Source organism: Pseudophryne corroboree, chromosome 4 (assembly GCF_028390025.1).
Source record: "Pseudophryne corroboree isolate aPseCor3 chromosome 4, aPseCor3.hap2, whole genome shotgun sequence".
Classification (NCBI taxonomy): Eukaryota; Metazoa; Chordata; class Amphibia; order Anura; family Myobatrachidae; genus Pseudophryne; species Pseudophryne corroboree.
Window position 1 is genome coordinate 26240997 of NC_086447.1, and position 23658 is coordinate 26264654.

The window sequence follows — 23658 nt, forward strand, 5'->3', positions numbered from 1 at the left end:
GATAATGACCTAGACAGGGTTCTAAAAGAACAAGTCTCTATGAGTTGGAGGAGATCATCAAATCTTAAAGACAGATTAGTGAAGAGCCACTTCGAAGACAGACCCCCCAGACAGTCATCAGTACGAGGGAGCTTCCCGTGTGGGTCTTGCAAAGCCTGCAAATACATTCACCCACAGTCAACCATACAGGACAAATATGGTGTGGACCACATTATTACAGATTTTTTTAACTGCAAGACCAAAAATGTGATATATTGTATCACATGTTCATGCAACATCCGGTATGTAGGGATGACCTCCAGGATGTTTAAACAGCGCATCCTGGAGCACATAGGGACTATAAGAAATGCAGAAAATGACAGCAAGAAATTTAAACCATTAACAACTGTGGCAAGACATTTTTTCAATGTTCACGGGAAGTCCTCTGAATGTCTGCAAGCTTTTGGACTTGAAAAGATCAATTTGGGCATAAGAGGAGGTGATCTCCAGAAGGAACTCCTCAGAAGGGAGAGTCAGTGGATTTTCAAATTGGGCTCGATATCTCCCATGGGCCTCAATGAAAACATTAATTACAGCGTTTTTTTGACAACCTAATCTAACCTACAGTCTCTAACTGCTCTTTTCTACTCCTTCTCTATCATAATTACATTATTTTATTCATTTTTAGACACCCTGCGAATATATGGACATGACAATATATGTTTGATTATACCAACTTATTCTGGACAATCAGTGGAGATACATATTGGTGGAGTGTATTTTCACACACACGCTTGTAGACATATATATGTGTATATATCTTTCTCTCTATATATATATATATATGTACACATACATATATATGTATATGTATGCTTATAAAAACAATTATTCAATATATATATGTATATATGTAATTTCTGTTAATCAAAATACCCACAAATACTAATACTCAGTTTTTCGATGTTTATTCCATTTATTATTCAATATGTCTTATTTTTATCATAATAATTTTCTCCTTATTTTTCTGTTTCTAATCATAATACAATATTCATTATCATTTCCAGGATACCTATTATTTTCTATCCAATTACTATAATTGATTACCATTTAATTCTCATTATTTATTATATACATATAATTTTCATTATTATTATTTCCATTATCAATATTATTTATTATTATCTTATTAATTTTATTTATATATTTTTTGTTATCATTAATATTATTTTTATAATTCTCACTATAGACATAAGTATCTTATATTTGTCTAATTTTTCTTACCCCTTTAAATTCCATAAAGTGTCTATAACCAGCAACAGGAATCTTTCATCTCTAAACCTCCTTATTCAATTAGTGTAATTCTTGGACCATATGGAAACCAATGATTTAATTACTTCTCTATTGGACGGCTTAGCTGTCAATCACATATCCAACTAAGCCATGATTGGGTCAGGATCATTTAAATCCCCATGAAGGGATTTACCACTTAGGCAGAAGGTGATCAAGCCCGCCGCAGGGTGAAACGTACGTTCTGTTCTTGAGCGTCACATGACGCTATTACCGGAATCCTGAGAGACGTTACTGGGTCCGGACCGCGGCACGGACGGAGACGCCAGCCGCAGCAGCTGTATATGGGGACACCTTATCCCCATTAGGTATTTCAGTGAACTCTCATCACCCGCCGGGCTACTCCTGCTCACTCTGCGCTGACTACGGTTAACAGGGTTGCAGGGTGCCGCAGCGGGTGACAGACGAACCACTTCTTTCCTTCTTCAGCCCGTTACCGTCGGACCGGCTCTCTCACCTCTCATTCACTGTGTGTCCGCACACACATGGGAAGGCAGCAGAGGTTGGCCTGACATATGGTACGGGCTCTTTTACTATCTATAAACGGGAGACTACTTAGACAATTTACCATGCTAAAGAGATCGATTATTATTCTCCCTATCATGCATTTAGGAGCTTTTTCTTGCTAGAAACATACTCTGGTGAGTTTATATTTGCATCCTGCTATTTGTTACAGATAAACTTTAATTAATGTTATCTCTTTTTGCTTGGAATAGATTTTTTGTTACATCTCTTACTTTAGAACAAACAGTAACAATTCATGGAGTGTTTGGACTCCTTATATTGATTGCAGGACTATGTTTCATGGTCTGATTCATAGGGAGATTATCATTGTTCAGATATTACCTCCTTTGTGTTGTTTGTAAAAATTATCAACTCATACTTTCAAATTAATTGGTCTCTCACAGATAATCATATGATTACTATCATTGTTCAGATATTACCTTCTTCGTGTTGTCTGTAAAAATTATCAATCTATACTCCTAAATCAATTGGTCTCTTACAGATAATCATATGATTACGTTGATCCGCAGGAATTGTCTATATGTTTCTCTCCTTTTTTCTCATTAGTGAAAACAATTAATTATGTCTTCAGTGAATGCATGTTTTACTCATATATATAAGGATATTATTCACCTATAGATATTTGAGAATATATATCTTCAGCCACAATATTTATGACAATCTCACTACAATAAGAAGTGACATGTATTACGGTTTAGTTTAATGTGCAAGACACTATCTTTTTCTTAAAGAATTATAAGCTGCTACCTGGATGTCCCGCTATGAATTTCTTTACTTGCCGTTAGGTCAGAATATGATTATCTGTCCGACCATTTTTCTTAACATTTAATTGTACCAAGAGAAATTACACGAATATTTTGATTGTTTTGTTCTTTCTCACAAGACACTATATATTTTCACCTATGGGCGATTCACACTATGTGGCCTGATTAGAAAAGACCAAGAACTCTCAATTTTCGAGTATATTTAATTTGTTCTTATACTTAATTATTCTATATATATTTTTCATGTTTGGAAAAGGCTAAGTATTATATCTAGTTTTTTAATCCTTGACTTAATAAAAGTTACGTTTTAAATTAAATATTTGTTTAAGAGTGCCCCCACAAAGAGGTTACTTCTTGGTTCCCTGATCCCTTTCAAGGAACAATTTTCTCTTGTTATTCGTTTGTTTTTTGACCCTGGGGAGCACCACCAGCAGGATAATTTTTTTCTGTAATATTTTGACCAAATACTATCTCATATTGCTGGTTGTCTATTTATTTTTCATTATTTTAGGTTGTGCAGGACATCCCCTCTCTCCCTTACATATTGCATACTGAGATTATCTCAGCTTCCGTCCGAGCACACCATCTTCCTGCCTTACAGATACACTAGGCTTAATTTAATAAGAATATTTTTCCTTTTCCTGTTTCTCTATAAAACTGCCTAAATACATATACATATATATATCTTTTGACCCGAAGCTTTTCTATTAAGATGTCAAACTTCAGTTTGAGGAATGAACTGATTAACAAACGAAGAACTGAGGATCTTGGGGGAATTTTTTTGGATCCTACTGTACCTGCCACCTCCGCTGTAGGCTGGAATGATGATATGCATAAACTGAAACTATTAAGACAAAAACAAACAAGAGTGAACTGGGACTTGATAAGCCTAGAAAATTATCTGAAACACAAGATAGTCCCGCGAGGCTTGCGTCCAAAGGTTTTCCCGACGTATCCACTGGCTACGGAAAATTTGAAACGTGATTGGGAAAACTGTTTACTGAAATGCTCCAATGATCTTATATTAATATTAATTAAACATAATAATCTAATCTTGGAAGAAGTAGGAAAAGAAATTGACAATATCGGTAAAAAATTGGAAGCATTTGAGAAAGAGCTCTCCTTTCAAACGAGTTTTGAACTAGACAAAAAAGCTCTCCAAGAATACGAGGAGGTAATCACAGCACGTAAGAAATCTAAATTCCAACGTGATAAACAGGACTTCTCCTCAGGTAAAATCTTTAGGTGGAATAGACCCCCCAGGAGGGAAAGACCACAATACCAACAAGGATATTATTCATCATCGGAGATTGACTCTTCAGGGACCGACGAGGACTCAGGGGAAGTTTACTCCCATTACAGAGAAGAAACCAACATTAATCAGGCACAACATCATTCCGCTTCATCTTCTTTTTTGGAGAATCAGCGACCCAGAAGAGGACGCCCAAGAGGAAGCCGAGGAGGGGCGGCAGGAAGAGGAAGAGGAGAAAGGAGATGGGAACCCTCACCTCCATCACATTATCCAATACGGAATCGAAGGAAGTATTAGGAGAGGAAATGACTCTCACAATTATTAATTTATCAGATCACACCATTACTGATGACCACAGAAAGGTCTTATCTAAAGGCCTTACATTCGCACCAGCAAAGAAGTTTGACCGTTTCCAATGGGAAAAAGACCTAAACCTCTTCGGGAGAAAGCTACTGTTAAAAAAGTTTTTTGCAAATAAGAATCAATCAGATGCCCTAATGATGGATGCACATCAGGAGGCATTGATGAACCGACCATCAAGCTCTATATCTGACAATACTGAACATACTGGACTAACATCGGAGGATGATAGGAGGGCACTAGCAATGCTGGAAGAACTCCAGGATGGTCTGGAAACTAATGACGATACATCTATTAGTAGACCTATATGCAAGAAAAGGAGCACTTTCTTCCCGCCGGACAATATATGTCCAGAGGTCAAGGTCTTCACACGCCTTGTGTCTCAAGATCTTGATAGTTTATATCAGAAACGCAAAGGATCCGGTCGACACAACCTTAATTACAGGGAAAGGACAGCTATCTCTGAAATTGAGTCATGGGAAGATGTGGTGGTTAAACCATCTGATAAAGGTGGCAATGTTGTGATCTGGGACAAGCAACTCTATATTGGAGAGGCTATGAAACAACTGAGCAACACAGATTGCTACAAGAGATCTATCTTTAACCCTACAGAGAATCTCCTAACCTTATATATCAGATTGATTAAGAAGGCATTCAAGGAAAACACTATTACCAAAACTGAATTTGAGTACCTAAATGTCACAAACCCTAAGGTGCCTACTTTCTACCTTCTCCCTAAGACGCACAAGAGCCTCACCCATCCCCCAGGTAGACCGATTGTCTCCGGGATTGGAGGCCTTTTGGAACTAGCCAGCACATTCATTGATATCCATCTCAGACATCATGTGATTACCCTACCCTCTTATGTTCAAGACACTACGGATGTTCTGAGAAAGATTCATGACGTACGATTGGAAGACACTCAACTCCTTATAAGCATGGATGTGGAATCACTTTATACTTCGATTGACCACATTAAAGGCATTAATGCGGTCAAATACTTTCTGGATATAGAAGGGACTAATGATTTCCATCACTTTCTCCTTGACCTCTTACACTTTGTCCTACATAACAACTATTTCACATTCAACAATAGATTTTACATACAAACAAGGGGCACAGCGATGGGGGCAGCGTGTGCCCCTACGTATGCAAATCTGTTTCTCGGATGGTGGGAGCGTGAGCAAGTCTTTTCTGACCATAATGATCACCACACTCAAAGAATTTTGATGTGGTTACGATATATAGACGACATCCTGGTTATCTGGGATGGAGACGAGAAATCCTTTGAAGACTTTGTTGGAGATTTACATAAAAATGACCTGAATCTGAAATTCACATACGTGACCAACAAAGATAGAGTCTCCTTCCTGGACTTGTCCATATATCGTACAGACGGTGGCCAAATAGCCACTGAACTCTTCCGTAAACCAACAGCCACAAATTCGCTGCTCCATCAATCTAGTTCCCACTTCCCCCCGACTGTGAAAAATATCCCCAAGGGTGAGTTTCTGAGGCTCAAAAGAAACTGCTCGGACCAACGTATCTTTCGGGATCAGTGTGTCGAACTAACCAGTAGACTCAGGAATAGAGGGTACAGTCACAGATTAATAAAGCAAGCTAAACGAGAAGTGGAACACACAGACAGGGAAACCCTAATTTTTCGAGATAAAGCCAAACAGAGTGGCGATACAGAACTTAGATTTGTTGGTAACTTTTGTACAGAGTGGCGTGAAATCAAACAGATTATTCAAAAACATTGGCCTGTACTACGTTTGGATAATGACCTAGACAGGGTTCTAAAAGAACAAGTCTCTATGAGTTGGAGGAGATCATCAAATCTTAAAGACAGATTAGTGAAGAGCCACTTCGAAGACAGACCCCCCAGACAGTCATCAGTACGAGGGAGCTTCCCGTGTGGGTCTTGCAAAGCCTGCAAATACATTCACCCACAGTCAACCATACAGGACAAATATGGTGTGGACCACATTATTACAGATTTTTTTAACTGCAAGACCAAAAATGTGATATATTGTATCACATGTTCATGCAACATCCGGTATGTAGGGATGACCTCCAGGATGTTTAAACAGCGCATCCTGGAGCACATAGGGACTATAAGAAATGCAGAAAATGACAGCAAGAAATTTAAACCATTAACAACTGTGGCAAGACATTTTTTCAATGTTCACGGGAAGTCCTCTGAATGTCTGCAAGCTTTTGGACTTGAAAAGATCAATTTGGGCATAAGAGGAGGTGATCTCCAGAAGGAACTCCTCAGAAGGGAGAGTCAGTGGATTTTCAAATTGGGCTCGATATCTCCCATGGGCCTCAATGAAAACATTAATTACAGCGTTTTTTTGACAACCTCTTCTAACCTACAGTCTCTAACTGCTCTTTTCTACTCCTTCTCTATCATAATTACATTATTTTATTCATTTTTAGACACCCTGCGAATATATGGACATGACAATATATGTTTGATTATACCAACTTATTCTGGACAATCAGTGGAGATACATATTGGTGGAGTGTATTTTCACACACACGCTTGTAGACATATATATGTGTATATATCTTTCTCTCTATATATATATATATGTACACATACATATATATGTATATGTATGCTTATAAAAACAATTATTCAATATATATATGTATATATGTAATTTCTGTTAATCAAAATACCCACAAATACTAATACTCAGTTTTTCGATGTTTATTCCATTTATTATTCAATATGTCTTATTTTTATCATAATAATTTTCTCCTTATTTTTCTGTTTCTAATCATAATACAATATTCATTATCATTTCCAGGATACCTATTATTTTCTATCCAATTACTATAATTGATTACCATTTAATTCTCATTATTTATTATATACATATAATTTTCATTATTATTATTTCCATTATCAATATTATTTATTATTATCTTATTAATTTTATTTATATATTTTTTGTTATCATTAATATTATTTTTATAATTCTCACTATAGACATAAGTATCTTATATTTGTCTAATTTTTCTTACCCCTTTAAATTCCATAAAGTGTCTATAACCAGCAACAGGAATCTTTCATCTCTAAACCTCCTTATTCAATTAGTGTAATTCTTGGACCATATGGAAACCAATGATTTAATTACTTCTCTATTGGACGGCTTAGCTGTCAATCACATATCCAACTAAGCCATGATTGGGTCAGGATCATTTAAATCCCCATGAAGGGATTTACCACTTAGGCAGAAGGTGATCAAGCCCGCCGCAGGGTGAAACGTACGTTCTGTTCTTGAGCGTCACATGACGCTATTACCGGAATCCTGAGAGACGTTACTGGGTCCGGACCGCGGCACGGACGGAGACGCCAGCCGCAGCAGCTGTATATGGGGACACCTTATCCCCATTAGGTATTTCAGTGAACTCTCATCACCCGCCGGGCTACTCCTGCTCACTCTGCGCTGACTACGGTTAACAGGGTTGCAGGGTGCCGCAGCGGGTGACAGACGAACCACTTCTTTCCTTCTTCAGCCCGTTACCGTCGGACCGGCTCTCTCACCTCTCATTCACTGTGTGTCCGCACACACATGGGAAGGCAGCAGAGGTTGGCCTGACATATGGTACGGGCTCTTTTACTATCTATAAACGGGAGACTACTTAGACAATTTACCATGCTAAAGAGATCGATTATTATTCTCCCTATCATGCATTTAGGAGCTTTTTCTTGCTAGAAACATACTCTGGTGAGTTTATATTTGCATCCTGCTATTTGTTACAGATAAACTTTAATTAATGTTATCTCTTTTTGCTTGGAATAGATTTTTTGTTACATCTCTTACTTTAGAACAAACAGTAACAATTCATGGAGTGTTTGGACTCCTTATATTGATTGCAGGACTATGTTTCATGGTCTGATTCATAGGGAGATTATCATTGTTCAGATATTACCTCCTTTGTGTTGTTTGTAAAAATTATCAACTCATACTTTCAAATTAATTGGTCTCTCACAGATAATCATATGATTACTATCATTGTTCAGATATTACCTTCTTCGTGTTGTCTGTAAAAATTATCAATCTATACTCCTAAATCAATTGGTCTCTTACAGATAATCATATGATTACGTTGATCCGCAGGAATTGTCTATATGTTTCTCTCCTTTTTTCTCATTAGTGAAAACAATTAATTATGTCTTCAGTGAATGCATGTTTTACTCATATATATAAGGATATTATTCACCTATAGATATTTGAGAATATATATCTTCAGCCACAATATTTATGACAATCTCACTACAATAAGAAGTGACATGTATTACGGTTTAGTTTAATGTGCAAGACACTATCTTTTTCTTAAAGAATTATAAGCTGCTACCTGGATGTCCCGCTATGAATTTCTTTACTTGCCGTTAGGTCAGAATATGATTATCTGTCCGACCATTTTTCTTAACATTTAATTGTACCAAGAGAAATTACACGAATATTTTGATTGTTTTGTTCTTTCTCACAAGACACTATATATTTTCACCTATGGGCGATTCACACTATGTGGCCTGATTAGAAAAGACCAAGAACTCTCAATTTTCGAGTATATTTAATTTGTTCTTATACTTAATTATTCTATATATATTTTTCATGTTTGGAAAAGGCTAAGTATTATATCTAGTTTTTTAATCCTTGACTTAATAAAAGTTACGTTTTAAATTAAATATTTGTTTAAGAGTGCCCCCACAAAGAGGTTACTTCTTGGTTCCCTGATCCCTTTCAAGGAACAATTTTCTCTTGTTATTCGTTTGTTTTTTGACCCTGGGGAGCACCACCAGCAGGATAATTTTTTTCTGTAATATTTTGACCAAATACTATCTCATATTGCTGGTTGTCTATTTATTTTTCATTATTTTAGGTTGTGCAGGACATCCCCTCTCTCCCTTACTGAATGCAACACCATCCAATATGCATGGTAGAAGGGAAATTGACTTTTGATATTCTGCAATATGATTTTTGCTTGCTTTTTCATTGAGCAATGCAACAGTAGATAGTTATCAAAATATAAATTATTGAATTCAAAGTGTTTAGGTAACAAAATATGTTTCTGCCCAGTTTCGAACTGGGGACCTTTCGCGTGTGAGGCGAACGTGATAACCACTACACTACAGAAACTACAATGAAACAGCATCTCCCGCCATCCAATAAAAAATGATCTTTGACATACATTATGACATTCTGAAATAAACTTTTTATATGATTGCATTTTTATTTGGCATTTCAACCAAAAATCCCTTGTTTTAAAATTCTAAAGATAACAGCATATTTCTGCCTAGTTTCGAACAGGGGACCTTTTGTGTTTTAGGCGAATGTGATAACCACTACAATACAGAAACTAACTTTTGAAGATCTCATCACTGTGGAGTCGGGAAGTACCATTGGCAAACCGTTTTCTTAGAATTTTTTTTTCTAAACTTATTTTTCTATTTTCTAATAATTTCTATGCTATTTTTTCCACTTTGCATTTCAAGAGGACACATTCACTTATTAATAGTTCTGATCATTGTATTTAATAAAAAAATCTATTTTTAATGTATTTCTGACCAATTTTGAAGGGGAACCTTATGCATATTGGCTAAATGTGAATAATACTACACTACAGGTACTTCATGAATGCAACACCATCCAATATGCATGGTAGAAGGGAAATTGACTTTTGATATTCTGCAATATGATTTTTTGCTTGCTTCTTCATTGAGCAATGCAACAGTATATAGTTATCAAAATATAAATTATTGAATTCAAAGTGTTTAGGTAACAAAATATGTTTCTGCCAATTTCGAACTGGGGACCTTTCACGCGTGAGGCAAACATGAAATCACTACACTACAGATACTACATGAAAAATGTGCGACCATCATCCAGTAAAAAATGATCTTTGACATTCAGTATGGCATGCTAAAATAAACTTTTTATCTGATTGTATTTTTATTGAGCATTTTACCCAAAAATTAATTGTTTTAAAATTCTACAGCTAAAAGATTGTTTCTGCCCAGTTTCGAACTGGGGACCTTTCGCGTGTTAGGCGAAAGTGATAACCACTACATTACAGAAACTGACTCTCGTGAATTTCATCACTATCTAGTCTGGATGTACACATGACACATGCTTTTCTTAGAAATATAATTTTTTCTAAACTTTTTTTCCTATTTTCTAATAATTTTGACGCTATTTTTCCACTTTGCATTTCAAGAGGACACATTCACTTATTATCAATTCTGATCATTGTATTTACTAAAAAAAAAATTTTTAATGTATTTCTGACCAATTTTGAAGGGGGACCTTATGCATATTGGATAAATGTGAATAACTCTACACTACAGGTACTTCATGAATGCAACACCATCCAATATGCATGGTGGAATTGAAACTGACTTTTGATATTCTGCAATATGATTTTTTGCTTGCTTTTTCATTGAGCAATGCAACAGTAGATAGTTATCAAAATATAAATTATTGAATTCAAAGTGTTTAGGTTTCAAAATATGTTTCTGCCAATTTCGAACTGGGGACCTTTCACGTGTGAGGCAAATATGAAATCACTACACTACAGATACTACATGAAAAATTTGAGACCATCATCCAATAAAAAATGATCTTTGACATTCAGTATGGCATGCTAAAATAAACTTTTTATCTGATTGTATTTTTATTGAGCATTTTACCCAAAAATTCATTGTTTTAAAATTCTAAAGCTAAAAGATTGTTTCTGCCCAGTTTCGAACTGGGGATCTTTCACGTGTTAGGCGAACGTGATAACCACCACACTACAGAAACTGACTCGCGTGGTCCCATCACTATCTAGTCTGGAAGTACAAATGACACATGCTTTTCTTAGAAATATAATTTTTTCTAAACTTTTTTTCCTATTTTCTAATAATTTTGACGCTATTTTTCCACTTTGCATTTCAAGAGGAAACATTCACTTATTATCAATTCTGATCATTGTATTTAATAAAAAAATATTTTTTGAATGTATTTCTGACCAATTTTGAAGGGGGACCTTATGCATATTGGGTAAATGTGAATAACTCTACACTACAGGTACTTCATAAATGCAACACCATCCAATATGCATGGTAGAAGGGAAATTGACTTTTGATATTCTGCAATATGATTTTTGCTTGCTTTTTCATTGAGCAATGCAACAGTAGATAGTTATCAAAATATAAATTATTGAATTCAAAGTGTTTAGGTAACAAAATATGTTTCTGCCCAGTTTCGAACTGGGGACCTCTCGCGTGTGAGGCGAACGTGATAACCACTACACTACAGACACTACAATGAAACAGCATCTCCCGCCATTCAATAAAAAATGATCTTTGACATACATTATGGCATTCTGAAATAAACTTTTTATATGATTGCATTTTTATTTGGCATTTCAACCAAAAATCCCTTGTTTTAAAATTCTAAAGATAACAGCATATTTCTGCCCAGTTTCGAACTGGGGACCTTTTGTGTTTTAGGCGAATGTGATAACCACTACAATACAGAAACTGACTTTTGAAGATCTCATCACTATGGAGTCGGGAAGTACCATTGGCAAACCGTTTTCTTAGAATTTTTTTTTCTAAACTTATTTTTCTATTTTCTAATAATTTCTATGCTATTTTTTCCGCTTTGCATCTCAAGAAGACACATTCACTTATTAATAGTTCTGATCATTGTATTTAATAAAAAAATCTATTTTTAATGTATTTCTGACCAATTTTGAAGGGGAACCTTATGCATATTGGCTAAATGTGAATAATACTACACTACAGGTACTTCATGAATGCAACACCATCCAATATGCATGGTAGAAGGGAAATTGACTTTTGATATTCTGCAATATGATTTTTTGCTTGCTTTTTCATTGAGCAATGCAACAGTATATAGTTATCAAAATATAAATTATTGAATTCAAAGTGTTTAGGTAACAAAATATGTTTCTGCCAATTTCGAACTGGGGAACTTTCACGCGTGAGGCAAACATGAAATCACTACACTACAGATACTACATGAAAAATTTGCGACCATCATCCAATAAAAAATGATCTTTGACATTCAGTATGGCATGCTAAAATAAACTTTTTATCTGATTGTATTTTTATTGAGCATTTTACCCAAAAATTCATTGTTTTAAAATTCTAAAGCTAAAAGATTGTTTCTGCCCAGTTTCGAACTGGGGACCTTTCGCGTGTTAGGCGAACGTTATAACCACTACACTACAGAAACTGACTCTTGTGCATCCCATCACTATCTAGTCTGGAAGTACAAATGACACATGCTTTTCTTAGAAATATAATTTTTTCTAAACTTTTTTTTCCTATTTTCTAATAATTTTGACGCTATTTTTCCACTTTGCATTTCAAGAGGACACATTCACTTATTATCAATTCTGATCATTGTATTTACTAAAAAAATATTTTTTTAATGTATTTCTGACCAATTTTGAAGGGGAACCTTATGCATATTGGCTAAATGTGAATAATACTACACTACAGGTACTTCATGAATGCAACACCATCCAATATGCATGGTAGAAGGGAAATTGACTTTTGATATTCTGCAATATGATTTTTGCTTGCTTTTTCATTGAGCAATGCAACAGTAGATAGTTATCAAAATATAAATTATTGAATTCAAAGTGTTTAGGTAACAAAATATGTTTCTGCCCAGTTTCGAACTGGGGACCTTTCGCGTGTGAGGCGAACGTGATAACCACTACACTACAGAAACTACAATAAAACAGCTTCTCCCGCCATCCAATAAAAAATGATCTTTGACATACATTATGGCATTCTGAAATAAACTTTTTATATGATTGCATTTTTATTTGGCATTTCAACCAAAAATCCCTTGATTTAAAATTCTAAAGATAACAGCATATTTCTGCCCAGTTTCGAACTGGGGACCTTTTGTGTTTTAGGCGAATGTGATAACCACTACAATACAGAAACTGACTTTTGAAGATCTCATCACTATGGAGTCGGGAAGTACCATTGGCAAACCATTTTCTTAGAATTTTTTTTTCTAAACTTATTTTTCTATTTTCTAATAATTTCTATGCTATTTTTTCCACTTTGCATTTCAAGAGGACACATTCACTTATTAATAGTTCTGATCATTGTATTTAATAAAAAAATCTATTTTTAATGTATTTCTGACCAATTTTGAAGGGGAACCTTATGCATATTGGCTAAATGTGAATAATACTACACTACAGGTACTTCATGAATGCAACACCATCCAATATGCATGGTAGAAGGGAAATTGACTTTTTATATTTTGCAATATGATTTTTTGCTTGCTTTTTCATTGAGCAATGCAACAGTATATAGTTATCAAAATATAAATTATTGAATTCAAAGTGTTTAGGTAACAAAATATGTTTCTGCCAATTTCGAACTGGGGACCTTTCACGCTTGAGGCAAACATGAAATCACTACACTACAGATACTACATGAAAAATTTGCGACCATCATCCAATAAAAAATGATCTTTGACATTCAGTAAGGCATGCTAAAATAAACTTTTTATCTGATTGTATTTTTATTGAGCATTTTACCCAAAAATTCATTGTTTTAAAATTCTAAAGCTAAAAGATTGTTTCTGCCCAGTTTCGAACTGGGGACCTTTCGCGTGTTAGGCGAATGTGATAACCACTACACTACAGAAACTGACTCTTGTGGATTCCATCACTATCTAGTCTGGAAGTACAAATGACACATGCTTTTCTTAGAAAAATAATTTTTTCTAAACTTTTTTTTCCTATTTTCTAATAATTTTGACGCTATTTTTCCACTTTGCATTTCAAGAGGACACATTCACTTATTATCAATTCTGATCATTGTATTTAATAAAAAAAAAATTTTTTTAATGTATTTCTGACCAATTTTGAAGGGGGACCTTATGCATATTGGATAAATGTGAATAACTCTACACTACAGGTACTTCATGAATGCAACACCATCCAATATGCATGGTAGAAGGGAAATTTACTTTTGATATTCTGCAATATGATTTTTGCTTGCTTTTTCATTGAGCAATGCAACAGTAGATAGTTATCAAAATATAAATTATTGAATTCAAAGTGTTTAGGTAACAAAATATGTTTCTGCCCAGTTTCGAACTGGGGACCTTTCGCGTGTGGGCGAACGTGATAACCACTACACTACAGAAACTACATGAAAACAGAATCTCCCGCCATCCAATAAAAAATGATCTTTGACATACATTACGGCATTCTGAAATAAACTTTTTATATGATTGCATTTTTATTTGGCATTTCAACTGAAAATCCCTTGATTTAAAATTCTAAAGATAACAGCATATTTCTGCCTAGTTTCGAACTGGGGACCTTTTGTGTTTTAGGCGAATGTGATAACCACTACAATACAGAAACTGACTTTTGAAGATCTCATCACTATGGAGTCGGGAAGTACCATTGGCAAACCGTTTTCTTAGAATTTTTTTTTCTAAACTTATTTTTCTATTTTCTAATAATTTCTATGCTATTTTTTCCACTTTGCATTTCAAGAGGACACATTCACTTATTAATAGTTCTGATCATTGTATTTAATAAAAAAATCTATTTTTAATGTATTTCTGACCAATTTTGAAGGGGAACCTTATGCATATTGGCTAAATGTGAATAATACTACACTACAGGTACTTCATGAATGCAACACCATCCAATATGCATGGTAGAAGGGAAATTGACTTTTGATATTCTGCAATATGATTTTTTGCTTGCTTTTTCATTGAGCAATGCAACAGTATATAGTTATCAAAATATAAATTATTGAATTCAAAGTGTTTAGGTAACAAAATATGTTTCTGCCAATTTCGAACTGGGGAACTTTCACGCGTGAGGCAAACATGAAATCACTACACTACAGATACTACATGAAAAATTTGCGACCATCATCCAATAAAAAATGATCTTTGACATTCAGTATGGCATGCTAAAATAAACTTTTTATCTGATTGTATTTTTATTGAGCATTTTACCCAAAAATTCATTGTTTTAAAATTCTAAAGCTAAAAGATTGTTTCTGCCCAGTTTCGAACTGGGGACCTTTCGCGTGTTAGGCGAACATGATAACCACTACACTACAGAAACTGACTCTCGTGAATCCCATCACTATCTAGTCTGGAAGTACAAATGACACATGCTTTTCTTAGAAATATAATTTTTTCTAAACTTTTTTTCCTATTTTCTAATAATTTTGATGCTATTTTTCCACTTTGCATTTCAAGAGGACACATTCACTTATTATCAATTCTGATCATTGTATTTGCTAAAAAAAAATTTTTTTAATGTATTTCTGACCAATTTTGAAGGGGGACCTTATGCATATTGGATAAATGTGAATAACTCTACACTACAGGTACTTCATGAATGCAACACCATCCAATATGCATGGTAGAATTGAAATTGACTTTTGATATTCTGCAATATGATTTTTTGCTTGCTTTTTCATTGAGCAATGCAACAGTAGATAGTTATCAAAATATAAATTATTGAATTCAAAGTGTTTAGGTAACAAAATATGTTTCTGCCCAGTTTCGAACTGGGGACCTTTCGCTTGTGAGGCGAACGTGATAACCACTACACTACATAAACTACAATGAAACAGCATCTCCCGCCATCCAATAAAAAATGATCTTTGACATACATTATGACATTCTGAAATAAACTTTTTATATGATTGCATTTTTATTTGGCATTTCAACCAAAAATCCCTTGTTTTAAAATTCTAAAGATAACAGCATATTTCTGCCCAGTTTCGAACTGGGGACCTTTTGTGTTTTAGGCGAATGTGATAACCACTACAATACAGAAACTGACTTTTGAAGATCTCATCACTATGGAGTCGGGAAGTACCATTGGCAAACCGTTTTCTTAGAATTTTTTTTTCTAAACTTATTTTTCTATTTTCTAATAATTTCTATGCTATTTTTTCCACTTTGCATCTCAAGAGGACACATTCACTTATTAATAGTTCTGATCATTGTATTTAATAAAAAAATCTATTTTTAATGTATTTCTGACCAATTTTGAAGGGGAACCTTATGCATATTGGCTAAATGTGAATAATACTACACTTCAGGTACTTCATGAATGCAACACCATCCAATATGCATGGTAGAAGGGAAATTGACTTTTGATATTCTGCAATATGATTTTTTGCTTGCTTTTTCATTGAGCAATGCAACAGTAGATAGTTATCAAAATATAAATTATTGAATTCAAAGTGTTTAGGTAACAAAATATGTTTCTGCCAATTTCGAACTGGGGACCTTTCACGTGTGAGGATAACATGAAATCACTACACTACAGATACTACATGAAAAATTTGAGACCATCATCCAATAAAAAATGATCTTTGATATTCAGTATGGCATGCTAAAATAAACTTTTTATCTGATTGTATTTTTATTGAGCATTTTACCCAAAAATTCATTGTTTTAAAATTCTAAAGCTAAAAGATTGTTTCTGCCCAGTTTCGAACTGGGGACCTTTCGCGTGTTATGCGAACGTGATAACCACTACACTACAGAAACTGACACTTGTGGATTCCATCACTATCTAGTCTGGAAGTACAAATGACACATGCTTTTCTTAGAAATATAATTTTTTCTAAACTTTTTTTCCTATTTTCTAATAATTTTGATGCTATTTTTCCACTTTGCATTTCAAGAGGACACATTCACTTATTATCAATTCTGATCATTGTATTTACTAAAAAAAAATTTTTTTAATGTATTTCTGACCAATTTTGAAGGGGGACCTTATGCATATTGGATAAATGTGAATAACTCTACACTACAGGTACTTCATGAATGCAACACCATCCAATATACATGGTAGAATTGAAATTGACTTTTGATATTCTGCAATATGATTTTTTGCTTGCTTTTTCATTGAGCAATGCAACAGTAGATAGTTATCAAAATATAAATTATTGAATTCAAAGTGTTTAGGTAACAAAATATGTTTCTGCCAATTTCGAACTGGGGACCTTTCACGTGTGAGGCAAACATGAAATCACTACACTACAGATACTACATGAAAAATTTGAGACCATCATCCAATAAAAAATGATCTTTGACATTCAGTATGGCATGCTAAAATAAACTTTTTATCTGATTGTATTTTTATTGAGCATTTTACCCAAAAATTCATTGTTTTAAAATTCTAAAGCTAAAAGATTGTTTCTGCCCAGTTTCGAACTGGGGACCTTTCGCGTGTTAGGCAAACGTGATAACCACTACACTACAGAAACTGACTCTTGTGGATTCCATCACTATCTAGTCTGGAAGTACAAATGACACATGCTTTTCTTAGAAAAATAATTTTTTCTAAACTTTTTTTTCCTATTTTCTAATAATTTTGACGCTATTTTTCCACTTTGCATTTCAAGAGGACACATTCACTTATTATCAATTCTGATCATTGTATTTAATAAAAAAAAATTTTTTTTAATGTATTTCTGACCAATTTTGAAGGGGGACCTTATGCATATTGGATAAATGTGAATAACTCTATACTACAGGTACTTCATGAATGCAACACCATCCAATATGCATGGTAGAAGGGAAATTTACTTTTGATATTCTGCAATATGATTTTTGCTTGCTTTTTCATTGAGCAATGCAACAGTAGATAGTTATCAAAATATAAATTATTGAATTCAAAGTGTTTAGGTAACAAAATATGTTTCTGCCCAGTTTCGAACTGGGGACCTTTCGCGTGTGGGCGAACGTGATAACCACTACACTACAGAAACTACATGAAAACAGAATCTCCCGCCATCCAATAAAAAATGATCTTTGACATACATTACGGCATTCTGAAATAAACTTTTTATATGATTGCATTTTTATTTGGCATTTCAACTGAAAATCCCTTGATTTAAAATTCTAAAGATAACAGCATATTTCTGCCTAGTTTCGAACTGGGGACCTTTTGTGTTTTAGGCGAATGTGATAACCACTACAATACAGAAACTGACTTTTGAAGATCTCATCACTATGGAGTCGGGAAGTACCATTGGCAAACCGTTTTCTTAGAATTTTTTTTTCTAAACTTATTTTTCTATTTTCTAATAATTTCTATGCTATTTTTTCCACTTTGCATTTCAAGAGGACACATTCACTTATTAATAGTTCTGATCATTGTATTTAATAAAAAAATCTATTTTTAATGTATTTCTGACCAATTTTGAAGGGGAACCTTATGCATATTGGCTAAATGTGAATAATACTACACTACAGGTACTTCATGAATGCAACACCATCCAATATGCATGGTAGAAGGGAAATTGACTTTTGATATTCTGCAATATGATTTTTTGCTTGCTTTTTCATTGAGCAATGCAACAGTATATAGTTATCAAAATATAAATTATTGAATTCAAAGTGTTTAGGTAACAAAATATGTTTCTGCCAATTTCGAACTGGGGAACTTTCACGCGTGAGGCAAACATGAAATCACTACACTACAGATACTACATGAAAAATTTGCGACCATCATCCAATAAAAAATGATCTTTGACATTCAGTATGGCATGCTAAAATAAACTTTTTATCTGATTGTATTTTTATTGAGCATTTTACCCAAAAATTCATTGTTTTAAAATTCTAAAGCTAAAAGATTGTTTCTGCCCAGTTTCGAACTGGGGACCTTTCGCGTGTTAGGCGAACATGATAACCACTACACTACAGAAACTGAATCTCGTGTATCCCATCACTATCTAGTCTGGAAGTACAAATGACACATGCTTTTCTTAGAAATATAATTTTTTCTAAACTTTTTTTCCTATTTTCTAATAATTTTGATGCTATTTTTCCACTTTGCATTTCAAGAGGACACATTCACTTATTATCAATTCTGATCATTGTATTTACTAAAAAAAAAATTTTTTTATGTATTTCTGACCAATTTTGAAGGGGGACCTTATGCATATTGGATAAATGTGAATAACTCTACACTACAGGTACTTCATGAATGCAACACCATCCAATATGCATGGTAGAATTGAAATTGACTTTTGATATTCTGCAATATGATTTTTTGCTTGCTTTTTCATTGAGCAATGCAACAGTAGATAGTTATCAAAATATAAATTATTGAATTCAAAGTGTTTAGGTAACAAAATATGTTTCTGCCCAGTTTCGAACTGGGGACCTTTCGCTTGTGAGGCGAACGTGATAACCACTACACTACAGAAACTACAATGAAACAGCTTCTCCCGCCATCCAATAAAAAATGATCTTTGACATACATTATGACATTCTGAAATAAACTTTTTATATGATTGCATTTTTATTTGGCATTTCAACCAAAAATCCCTTGTTTTAAAATTCTAAAGATAACAGCATATTTCTGCCCAGTTTCGAACTGGGGACCTTTTGTATTTTAGGCGAATGTGATAACCACTACAATACAGAAACTGACTTTTGAAGATCTCATCACTATGGAGTCGGGAAGTACCATTGGCAAACCGTTTTCTTAGAATTTTTTTTTCTAAACTTATTTTTCTATTTTCTAATAATTTCTATGCTATTTTTTCCACTTTGCATCTCAAGAGGACACATTCACTTATTAATAGTTCTGATCATTGTATTTAATAAAAAAATCTATTTTTAATGTATTTCTGACCAATTTTGAAGGGGAACCTTATGCATATTGGCTAAATGTGAATAATACTACACTACAGGTACTTCATGAATGCAACACCATCCAATATGCATGGTAGAAGGGAAATTGACTTTTGATATTCTGCAATATGATTTTTTGCTTGCTTTTTCATTGAGCAATGCAACAGTAGATAGTTATCAAAATATAAATTATTGAATTCAAAGTGTTTAGGTAACAAAATATGTTTATGCCAATTTCGAACTGGGGACCTTTCACGTGTGAGGATAACATGAAATCACTACACTACAGATACTACATGAAAAATTTGAGACCATCATCCAATAAAAAATGATCTTTGATATTCAGTATGGCATGCTAAAATAAACTTTTTATCTGATTGTATTTTTATTGAGCATTTTACCCAAAAATTCATTGTTTTAAAATTCTAAAGCTAAAAGATTGTTTCTGCCCAGTTTCGAACTGGGGACCTTTCGCGTGTTATGCGAACGTGAAAACCACTACACTACAGAAACTGACACTTGTGGATTCCATCACTATCTAGTCTGGAAGTACAAATGACACATGCTTTTCTTAGAAATATAATTTTTTCTAAACTTTTTTTCCTATTTTCTAATAATTTTGATGCTATTTTTCCACTTTGCATTTCAAGAGGACACATTCACTTATTATCAATTCTGATCATTGTATTTACTAAAAAAAAAAAATTTTAATGTATTTCTGACCAATTTTGAAGGGGGACCTTATGCATATTGGATAAATGTGAATAACTCTACACTACAGGTACTTCATGAATGCAACACCATCCAATATACATGGTAGAATTGAAATTGACTTTTGATATTCTGCAATATGATTTTTTGCTTGCTTTTTCATTGAGCAATGCAACAGTAGATAGTTATCAAAATATAAATTATTGAATTCAAAGTGTTTAGGTAACAAAATATGTTTCTGCCAATTTCGAACTGGGGACCTTTCACGTGTGAGGCAAACATGAAATCACTACACTACAGATACTACATGAAAAATTTGAGACCATCATCCAATAAAAAATGATCTTTGACATTCAGTATGGCATGCTAAAATAAACTTTTTATCTGATTGTATTTTTATTGAGCATTTTACCAAAAAATTAATTGTTTTAAAATTCTAAAGCTAAAAGATTGTTTCTGCCCAGTTTCGAACTGGGGATCTTTCACGTGTTAGGCGAACGTGATAACCACTACACTACAGAAACTGACTCACGTGGTCCCATCACTATCTAGTCTGGAAGTACAAATGACACAAGCTTTTCTTAGAAATATAATTTTTTCTAAACTTTTTTTCCTATTTTCTAATAATTTTGACGCTATTTTTCCACTTTGCATTTCAAGAGGACACATTCACTTATTATCAATTCTGATCATTGTATTTACTAAAAAAATATTTTTTGAATGTATTTCTGACCAATTTTGAAGAAGGACCTTATGCATATTGGGTAAATGTGAATAAATCTACACTACAGGTACTTCATGAATGCAACACCATCCAATATGCATGGTAGAAGGGAAATTGACTTTTGATATTCTGCAATATGATTTTTGCTTGCTTTTTCATTGAGCAATGCAACAGTAGATAGTTATCAAAATATAAATTATTGAATTCAAAGTGTTTAGGTAACAAAATATGTTTCTGCCCAGTTTCGAACTGGGGACCTTTCGCGTGTGAGGCGAACGTGATAACCACTACACTACAGAAACTACAATGAAACAGCATCTCCCGCCATCCAATAAAAAATTATCTTTGACATACATTATGACATTCTGAAATAAACTTTTTATATGATTGCATTTTTATTTGGCATTTCAACCAAAAATCCCTTGTTTTAAAATTCTAAAGATAACAGCATATTTCTGCCCAGTTTCGAACTGGGGACCTTTTGTGTTTTAGGCGAATGTGATAACCACTACAATACAGAAACTGACTTTTGAAGATCTCATCACTATGGAGTCGGGAAGTACCATTGGCAAACCGTTTTCTTAGAATTTTTTTTTCTAAACTTATTTTTCTATTTTCTAATAATTTCTATGCTATTTTTTCCACTTTGCATCTCAAGAGGACACATTCACTTATTAATAGTTCTGATCATTGTATTTAATAAAAAAATCTATTTTTAATGTATTTCTGACCAATTTTGAAGGGGAACCTTATGCATATTGGCTAAATGTGAATAATACTACACTACAGGTACTTCATGAATGCAACACCATCCAATATGCATGGTAGAAGGGAAATTGACTTTTGATATTCTGCAATATGATTTTTTGCTTGCTTTTTCTTTGAGCAATGCAACAGTAGATAGTTATCAAAATATAAATTATTGAATTCAAAGTGTTTAGGTAACAAAATATGTTTCTGCCAATTTCGAACTGGGGACCTTTCACGTGTGAGGTAAACATGAAATCACTACACTACAGATACTACATGAAAAATTTGAGACCATCATCCAATAAAAAATGATCTTTGATATTCAGTATGGCATGCTAAAATAAACTTTTTATCTGATTGTATTTTTATTGAGCATTTTACCCAAAAATTCATTGTTTTAAAATTCTAAAGCTAAAAGATTGTTTCTGCCCAGTTTCGAACTGGGGACCTTTCGCGTGTTATGCGAACGTGATAACCACTAAACTACAGAAACTGACACTTGTGGATTCTATCACTATCTAGTCTGGAAGTACAAATGACACATGCTTTTCTTAGAAATATGATTTTTTCTAAACTTTTTTTCCTATTTTCTAATAATTTTGACGCTATTTTTCCACTTTGCATTTCAAGAGGACACATTCACTTATTATCAATTCTGATCATTGTATTTACTAAAAAAAAATTTTTTTATGTATTTCTGACCAATTTTGAAGGGGGACCTTATGCATATTGGGTAAATGTGAATAACTCTACACTACAGGTACTTCATGAATGCAACACCATCCAATATGCATGGTAGAAGGGAAATTGACTTTTGATATTCTGCAATATGATTTTTGCTTGCTTTTTCATTGAGCAATGCAACAGTAGATAGTTATCAAAATATAAATTATTGAATTCAAAGTGTTTAGGTAACAAAATATGTTTCTGCCCAGTTTCGAACTGGGGACCTTTCGCGTGTGAGGCGAACGTGATAACCACTACACTACAGAAACTACATGAAAACAGAATCTCCCGCCATCCAATAAAAAATGATCTTTGACATACATTATGGCATTCTGAAATAAACTTTTTATATGATTGCATTTTTATTTGGCATTTCAACCGAAAATCCCTTGATTTAAAATTCTAAAGATAACAGCATATTTCTGCCTAGTTTCGAACTGGGGACCTTTTGTGTTTTAGGCGAATGTGATAACCACTACAATACAGAAACTGACTTTTGAAGATCTCATCACTATGGAGTCGGGAAGTACCATTGGCAAACCGTTTTCTTAGAATTTTTTTTTCTAAACTTATTTTTCTATTTTCTAATAATTTCTATGCTATTTTTTCCACTTTGCATTTCAAGAGGACACATTCACTTATTAATAGTTCTGATCATTGTATTTAATAAAAAAATCTATTTTTAATGTATTTCTGACCAATTTTGAAGGGGAACCTTATGCATATTGGCTAAATGTGAATAATACTACACTACAGGTACTTCATGAATGCAACACCATCCAATATGCATGGTAGAAGGGAAATTGACTTTTGATA

The 23658-nt window shown here is 33.7% G+C and overlaps 18 non-coding genes across 18 annotated transcripts; all 18 read right to left on the bottom strand.

Annotated features, from left to right (window-relative positions):
* Positions 1-9319: 9319 nt before the first annotated feature.
* TRNAV-CAC (transfer RNA valine (anticodon CAC)) lies at positions 9320-9392 on the bottom strand. The gene has a single exon. It is a non-coding gene; the product is annotated as a tRNA-Val (tRNA).
* Positions 9393-10260: 868 nt separating this feature from the next.
* Positions 10261-10333, bottom strand: TRNAV-AAC (transfer RNA valine (anticodon AAC)). Its single transcript has one exon. It is a non-coding gene; the product is annotated as a tRNA-Val (tRNA).
* A 648-nt stretch (positions 10334-10981) lies between these two features.
* On the bottom strand, positions 10982-11054 carry TRNAV-AAC (transfer RNA valine (anticodon AAC)). The gene has a single exon. It is a non-coding gene; the product is annotated as a tRNA-Val (tRNA).
* Positions 11055-11483: 429 nt separating this feature from the next.
* Positions 11484-11556, bottom strand: TRNAV-CAC (transfer RNA valine (anticodon CAC)). Its single transcript has one exon. It is a non-coding gene; the product is annotated as a tRNA-Val (tRNA).
* An 868-nt stretch (positions 11557-12424) lies between these two features.
* On the bottom strand, positions 12425-12497 carry TRNAV-AAC (transfer RNA valine (anticodon AAC)). Its single transcript has one exon. It is a non-coding gene; the product is annotated as a tRNA-Val (tRNA).
* A 431-nt stretch (positions 12498-12928) lies between these two features.
* On the bottom strand, positions 12929-13001 carry TRNAV-CAC (transfer RNA valine (anticodon CAC)). The gene has a single exon. It is a non-coding gene; the product is annotated as a tRNA-Val (tRNA).
* An 868-nt stretch (positions 13002-13869) lies between these two features.
* Positions 13870-13942, bottom strand: TRNAV-AAC (transfer RNA valine (anticodon AAC)). Its single transcript has one exon. It is a non-coding gene; the product is annotated as a tRNA-Val (tRNA).
* Positions 13943-15314: 1372 nt separating this feature from the next.
* On the bottom strand, positions 15315-15387 carry TRNAV-AAC (transfer RNA valine (anticodon AAC)). Its single transcript has one exon. It is a non-coding gene; the product is annotated as a tRNA-Val (tRNA).
* Positions 15388-15818: 431 nt separating this feature from the next.
* TRNAV-CAC (transfer RNA valine (anticodon CAC)) lies at positions 15819-15891 on the bottom strand. The gene has a single exon. It is a non-coding gene; the product is annotated as a tRNA-Val (tRNA).
* An 868-nt stretch (positions 15892-16759) lies between these two features.
* Positions 16760-16832, bottom strand: TRNAV-AAC (transfer RNA valine (anticodon AAC)). Its single transcript has one exon. It is a non-coding gene; the product is annotated as a tRNA-Val (tRNA).
* Positions 16833-17481: 649 nt separating this feature from the next.
* Positions 17482-17554, bottom strand: TRNAV-AAC (transfer RNA valine (anticodon AAC)). Its single transcript has one exon. It is a non-coding gene; the product is annotated as a tRNA-Val (tRNA).
* A 1372-nt stretch (positions 17555-18926) lies between these two features.
* Positions 18927-18999, bottom strand: TRNAV-AAC (transfer RNA valine (anticodon AAC)). Its single transcript has one exon. It is a non-coding gene; the product is annotated as a tRNA-Val (tRNA).
* Positions 19000-19430: 431 nt separating this feature from the next.
* On the bottom strand, positions 19431-19503 carry TRNAV-CAC (transfer RNA valine (anticodon CAC)). The gene has a single exon. It is a non-coding gene; the product is annotated as a tRNA-Val (tRNA).
* Positions 19504-20371: 868 nt separating this feature from the next.
* Positions 20372-20444, bottom strand: TRNAV-AAC (transfer RNA valine (anticodon AAC)). Its single transcript has one exon. It is a non-coding gene; the product is annotated as a tRNA-Val (tRNA).
* Positions 20445-21093: 649 nt separating this feature from the next.
* Positions 21094-21166, bottom strand: TRNAV-AAC (transfer RNA valine (anticodon AAC)). The gene has a single exon. It is a non-coding gene; the product is annotated as a tRNA-Val (tRNA).
* Positions 21167-21595: 429 nt separating this feature from the next.
* On the bottom strand, positions 21596-21668 carry TRNAV-CAC (transfer RNA valine (anticodon CAC)). The gene has a single exon. It is a non-coding gene; the product is annotated as a tRNA-Val (tRNA).
* An 868-nt stretch (positions 21669-22536) lies between these two features.
* TRNAV-AAC (transfer RNA valine (anticodon AAC)) lies at positions 22537-22609 on the bottom strand. The gene has a single exon. It is a non-coding gene; the product is annotated as a tRNA-Val (tRNA).
* A 429-nt stretch (positions 22610-23038) lies between these two features.
* Positions 23039-23111, bottom strand: TRNAV-CAC (transfer RNA valine (anticodon CAC)). The gene has a single exon. It is a non-coding gene; the product is annotated as a tRNA-Val (tRNA).
* Positions 23112-23658: the final 547 nt, after the last annotated feature.